The sequence below is a fragment of the Prionailurus bengalensis genome, chromosome D1 (genome assembly GCF_016509475.1).
Source record: "Prionailurus bengalensis isolate Pbe53 chromosome D1, Fcat_Pben_1.1_paternal_pri, whole genome shotgun sequence".
NCBI classification, from domain to species: Eukaryota; Metazoa; Chordata; class Mammalia; order Carnivora; family Felidae; genus Prionailurus; species Prionailurus bengalensis.
This window is the reverse complement of record NC_057346.1, coordinates 66,215,582-66,222,399: the sequence shown is the minus strand read 5'-3', so window position 1 is coordinate 66,222,399 and position 6,818 is coordinate 66,215,582.

Below are 6,818 nucleotides of genomic sequence, written 5' to 3'. Positions count from 1 at the left end.
CTCACACAAGACCTCTGAAAACCCTTATCTTCCTGAGCAGGGAAAGTGAAATGGCCTTGTCCAATCTCCTCAGACTGCTCTCAGGTCAGGAACAGCACACCGCACAGAGGCCTGTCTGTCCTTCATCTTTCCTTACTTCCAGTCTTCAGCCCCTGATGTGTGAGGACGTCAGTACATCTTGCTGAGTCCAGGATAACACATTCTCCAGAAATGTCTATCTCAAATTTGATGTTACCAACATGGCAAAGTCCAACTTCTAACTCCAGAGAGGCAGTAATCAGGGTTGTAGGCAAATCAAGCCTACAAAGAGACTCACTAGGCCAGGATGTGAACTCGGGGCCCAAAAGGAAAGAGTGAGGAATCTGTATGAGCCCTCATGATCAGCAGGACAAAGTCCCTGATGAGACATGAGGACACAGGCCTGGCCAACGTGGGTGTGACCACCACGCAACACGTGCCTGGGAGAGCACCAAACTCAAATGTGCTGATGGAGTATAGACAACCTGGAAAAGAGAGAATTTCATCTTTTAAAAAGTCATGAATGGGGGACAAAAAAAATCTAGTAATTATACAGAAGAGAAATCAGGCAATACCTTGATCAGATGTTCAGAATTATCATCTCCAGTAAAAGGCATAAGGACATCACATGGCTCCACATCCCCTGAAAGAACATACCATCACCTATACAGTACTCAGGCCAAGAATGCAAAGCCTCAATGTCAATACAAAGAAATTTCAGATACAAACAAAATGAAGAATACTCTATTTTTAAAAAGGGAGAGGAGTTGAAAAACAACTTATACACCAATGAAATTGAAAACTTTTGCATTTTAAAAAATACCATCAAGAAAGTGAAAAGGCAACTCATAGAATGGGGAAAAATGTTTACAAATCATATATCTAATAAGGGTCTTGTAGCTAGAATATATAAAGAACTCTTACAGCTCAATCATAAAAAGGCAAATAACAAAAATGAGCAAAGGATCTGAACAGATATTTTTCTAAAGAAGATAAATAAATGGCCAATAAGCACATGAAAAGATGTTTGCCATCATCAGCCATTAGGGGAATGCAAATCAAAACCACAATGAGACACGATCTCACACCCACTAAGATAGCTACAATTAAAGGGTCAGATAATAACAAGTGTTGTTGAGGATGTGGAGACATTGGAATTCTCATACACTGCTGGTAGGGATGTAAAATAGTGTAGCCACTTTGGAAAAGTCTGTTCCTCAAAAGGTTATATCTCTATAAAATAATTTTTTTCTATAATATGGAAGACTGAATTCTTCAAAAATGTCAATGTCATAAAAGACAAAGCTTTGGAACTATTCCAGACGAAAGGAGGCTAAAGAAACCCAGCAACCAAATACAATACCTGACCCTAGCCTGGGTCCTATATTGGAGGAATATGTCACAAAGAACATTATTGGATCAATGGATAAAACTGGAATATGAACAGTAGGTTAGATAAAAATGTTATATCCATGTAAATTCAAGAAGTTTATATCTATACTGTGGTTACATAAGAGAAAAATCCCTATTCTTAGAAAATACACAATGAAATATTAGTGGTAAAGGGTGATGATATAGGTAACTCATACTCAAATGGTTCAGAAAAAAAAGCGTGTTATGTGTGTTGGGAAAAGCAAATGATACAGCAAATGGAGTAAAATGTTAATAATCTGGTTAAAGGATATAGAGCTGTTCTTTAGACTGTTTTCATTTTTGCAACTTTTTGTAAGTTTGAAATCATTTACAAATAACCACAAATGACTTTTCTCTATGGGCCGTGCAGAGCTGTGTGAAAATAGGTCAGAGTAAATGTTGTATGAGTGTGTGTGTGTGTGTGGTGTGTAGATGTCTGCACACCCAAGTGCCTATACATGTTCCATAGGGCGCTTTGTGTCTCCTATACTATTTGCCCATTTGGCCTTGGACTTGCTCAGCAAGGGCCACTGGCCTCTCGCTGTCACACCCAAGGAATTTTTTTAGCTACTGTGGGGAAAGCAGTAGAGCCTCTGTGTGCCTGAGGCAGGCGGAGGTAACCAGAGTGAGCTGCCCTGCAGCTTTCTTGCCTTCGGCTGGGAGCAGGCAGGTCAGGCCTAGGCTGCATTCTGAGAGGCTTGCCATCTTCAGAAGTCTGTTTCCAGACTGAAGAGCTCTCTACTGGCCTCTGGAGGGCTGATCTTTCTCCAAGTTCTCTGCAGTTCTGGAGAGGGGAATGAGAGGGAAAGAGGACTCATATTTATTGAGGGCTCACTTTGTGCCAGGCCCTGTGCTTTACATGTTATTTTATTTAAACCACTCAGAGCCCTGCCAGATGGGTAAACTGAGGCTCAGAGAGTTGCAGTAATTTGGCCAAGGTTCCACAGTGAGCAGGAGGCAGAGCCAGATTTGGAGCCAAGCCTAGATTCCCCTCTTTCCCCCAGAAACTCTTGCTTCAGATACTGAGATTTTTTTCTCCCTCCTTCTCTCCTCTTTGCTGTCTGATTTGAGGTCACAGCCTGTCCTTATCCCAGGAAATGAAACAAAATCATTGCTAACAGGAATGAATCCAAAAGACCTAGCCAACTTTGGAAAACACCAGCAGGGCTGCCATCAGCCCTGTTTCTATGAGGCTACGGTGATGCTGGGAATCACTCCGAAGGAAGAAGACAGAAATATCTCATCTTTGCTTTAACCTGCCAAAGTAGACATAATCTTTGGGGCTGTGTGCCAAGTCATGGGTTCTGTGTAGCCAGAGATCCTGGCACACATATGGTACCTGCAGTGGACAGGTGTTTGAAGAATCTTCCTGACAGAGGGAGTTGGGGTGGGGTGGAGGGCACCAGAGGAGAAAGCAGACTCTGCAGCTATAAGGATGGGGGTGGTAAGCAAAGGGGGTTCTGGGCAGTGGCCATTACTTCCAGGGGTGCCCAAGGGCAAAGTCAGAGCAAAATATGCCTAGGTGGGAAAGAGGGGGATAAAAACTCTTTAGAAATCTCCACTTTCTCCTTTACTCTTCTCATCTACTCTTCTGGTCTCCTGGCCCCAGCACTCTTTCTATACTCCATTCTCAAAGGTCTTCCTATTAGCTGAAGACTCAAAGGAGGAGTGCTGGGAGAATAGATTATAAACTGGGAGCTGCTGACAGTCACAAGACAGGGAGAGCCTACCTACGGTGGCATCATCTCAGTGCCTAGAGTGGTAATGTCATTTGAGCCCTTGGATCCAGCCATGCCTGAAGTCCCCTCACTTTTAAATAAGAGGACCCAAAGGTTTACACTTTTGTTTAAGAAATTTTCAGTAGGGCTTCTTTCACTTATAATAAGAACAACACAAATAAAATCCTGATTGAAACAGCATCAATTTGTCTAATACACTTTTCAAGGACTAATCCTCTACAATAGCCAAGGCAAGATGCAGGGAACTTTAGTACAGAACCATATGAATGGTAAATTCAGAATCCAGGGGCACCATGGACAGGAAGAGAGCTGGCCAGCCCCTGCCTCAGGAGGCCTTGGCTCCAGAGAAGGTATAAGATGCGCAGGTCCAAATTGCATTGCCTGGAGCTTTATAGAAAGGCTTGGAGCAGGCATAGGTCAGGGCCCACTCTGAGACTTAGCAACCTATGGGTTTTCCTGAGTCTGTCTCAAGTGACAACTATGGTAGCTACCTTCTGCTGAGCCTTTACTCTGTGCCAAAATGTGTTATGTGTATTATTTTATTTAATCCTCACAGCAGCCCTGAGACAGAGATGTTACTGGCATTGCTTTCTAGATGAGGAACTAAAACACAGTGGTGAAGTAACTTACTAGTCATATAGCTGGTAAGTGGCAGAGCAGGGATTCAAGCCTAGTTGTTTTTAAAATTTTTTGTAATGTTTATTTATTTTTGAGAGTGAGAGAGATAGAGCATGAGCAGGGGAGGGGCAAAGAGAGAGAGAGGGAGATACAGAATCCAAAGCAGGCTCCAGGCTCCAAGCTGTCAGCACAGAGCCCAATGCGGGGCTTGAACCCACGAACTGTATACGATCATGACCTGAGCTAAAGTAGGACGCTCAACCGACTGAGCCACCCAGGTGCCCCTCAAGCCTAGTTGTTTTTAAGAATTACATTATACTTCTTCCAAGATGGGCCAATAGAGCAGGGAAGGTTGGCTATATGGAGAATTAATGATCTTTTCTGTCGGTAAAGCCCTCCAGAGTTCACAAAGGTTAATTTTATATGCAATCTTACTGTACTCATCTTACAGATAAGGAAACTGAGGCTTAGAGGCAGGAAGTGACTTTCTCATAGTCATTTGGGAAAACTGGATAAACTTACCAGGGATGATACTCCTCAAACGGAGCAGCCAGGCTGCAGTCTGCAGAAACTCATAGTGTATGTGCAGGCTAGCCTCACTACACTGACCCATGCTTAAGTGAAGTGATGCTATCAGTCTGGCTGAGGATGATCTCTAAGAGATAAGGGGACCAATTGTGGTTTGGCCACAGATCCAATTGCAGAACACAAATCCCATTACAGCAAAGAGCTCTGCATTCATAAAAAGATCCCTAGCTCCAGCCAAAGTCCTGTTTAGTTTTCAGCAACACTTGATATGGACAAATTCCAGTTCAATCAGACATTCAGCTTCCTGGTGTTCCCAGAGGGGGAGCAGGGAATCTTGCTATAAAAGGAGCCCCTACTTCCACTGGGCCATCCTCAGCAAAAGGGCTGCAAGACTGAGTTAGTTGCCTAAGGAGTGGTAGCTGGAATCTGCCTGCCTGGCTTCCTCCCAGAGGAAAGTAGCTGTCCCAGCTTAAGCCCCAGGGGCCCTCACTGTTGGACGTGCCTTGATGCATTGCCCAGTCAGAGGTACCTGTCCTAGAGAGACAAGGCAAGGCTGTCTTTCACTGTTCCCTGGGTGATTCATGCCTGGAGGAGTGACCAGGCAGGAATCCAGGCAGCAGGACAGAAGGGGCCAGGGCAGCCACTGTTGTTCACTGCTGGAAGCATACCAAAGGACTGGAAGGTGAGCTGCAATCCCACCTCCTTTTTGCCCCTCCCTCCAAGAGATCCTGCCCTTGATGAATGGGGCTAGGGGGCAGGGGCTTTCTTGAAGCCAGGTGAGTAGCCTTCCGGACTTCTGGATTTCTTTTCCCACAAGCAGGCTGTGAGCTGTGAATCTAGGACAAGTGTTGAAGACAGGAATGGAAGGTAAGAAGCAGGTTCATGAGTTGAAACCCAGTCCTTCCAGGTCTGGGAAGTCCAGCACATGTTCTGGGGGCAGACAGTCTTTCCCAGCTGTGCCACTTGCCTTCCTTGGGCAAGACCTTAACTTCTTGCCATACTTACACTAGTATTTATTGAGCACCTTGTATGTGCTGTGCTAGGGATTTAATGGTAAGCAAAAAAATAGACTCAGTTGCCTTCTTAGAGCTTACAGTTAGTAAAGAAGATAAATATTAATCAAACAACCAATAAGATGCCCACTACCACATACACACACAAGAAAAGTCCAGGAGAGATGTAGAGAATATAATTAGGGAAAATTCACCCACTCTGGGAATTGAGAGAAGGCTTTCCTAAAGAAATGATAATGGAGCTGAGGTCTGTTTACTGAACAGGGTAGAAGGGACATTCCATGCAGAGAGAACAGGATATTCAAGGGTAGGCCATGTGGCAAGGAGAATGGCTCCTCCAAGGAACGGGAAGAAGGCTCAGGAGGCAGAAGAAGTGCAGATTGGAGACCCAAGTGGGGACAGACCATGCAAGAATGTGGGTCTTAAGAGCAATAGACAGTTTTTTGTGGTGCTTTAAACAGAGAGGTGAGATTAACACACTTGTAGTTTGAAAGGTTTACTCTGGCAGCAAAGAACAATGGATTAGAAGAGAATCAAAGAACATTCAGGAGAGCAGTTAGGAGGTCTCTGGCATTTGCCTGTAAAATGGGAATAATAGGTAATACTATCTCATAAGCTGTTACCAGGATTTCATGAAATACCACATTTTAAGTATTTATGCCAGCACCTGACACAGTAACAGCTCAGTTAATGTCGTTATTGTTACTTTTGTTGGTTCTCTTCGTAGAGCTGATCTTTCTGCTTCGTATCTGCTCCTGTCAGACAAGGTGGGAGAGGGTAGTGGTGGTGGTTTCTAGGGTGGAAGTGTGGTTTGTCTTAAGTCGCAAGGTAGAGGCCAGAAGCCAGATGCCTGAAAGGCTCTTTAGAATGGCTTGAGAGTATCAAGGACTCACAAAGAACACCGAGTTCCGATTGCTCTCGGAAGCATGCTGGAGAGTGAAAGACCTTCCGACGGTAAGCCCTAGGGGTGCTTTTCTCCCCGGTGTTCCGAAGAACAGGTGTGGGGCACCATGCACTCCTATGCAGTAGCGCGGAGGCGGGAGCCATTGCCACTCCTCAGCCCTAGGCTGACTCTCAGGATTCCAGCCAGCCCTGCGCCCCCCGGCTCGCAAGTGCGGATGCGGGTACATGGACAGAGGGTGCCAGGAGGTGGAGTAGGGGGTGGGGGAGGTGTCCCCGGAAAGCCGGCTCCAGCCAGCCTGCAGGGGCTGCCCCCTCCCCAGTCACGTGGCCTGGTGGGTGGGGACCGACCTGAAGTTGCAGAAATCCTGAGCCATCCCAACTCTGAAGTGCGCTGTGGACGTTGGGGTTCCTGGAGGGGGCGCGGAGGTGGGAATTTGCAAAGCCGAGTAGCGGCGCGGACGGAGGGACTTGGGGCATGGCTCAGCTGGCGGTGATCCCGGGGTCCGCCACGGCATGGCCAGGTGAGCGGCAGTCGGGTGCTACGGCGGCTGGGGTGGGGGAGGCTGCTCCACCAAGGGGCCCCCCG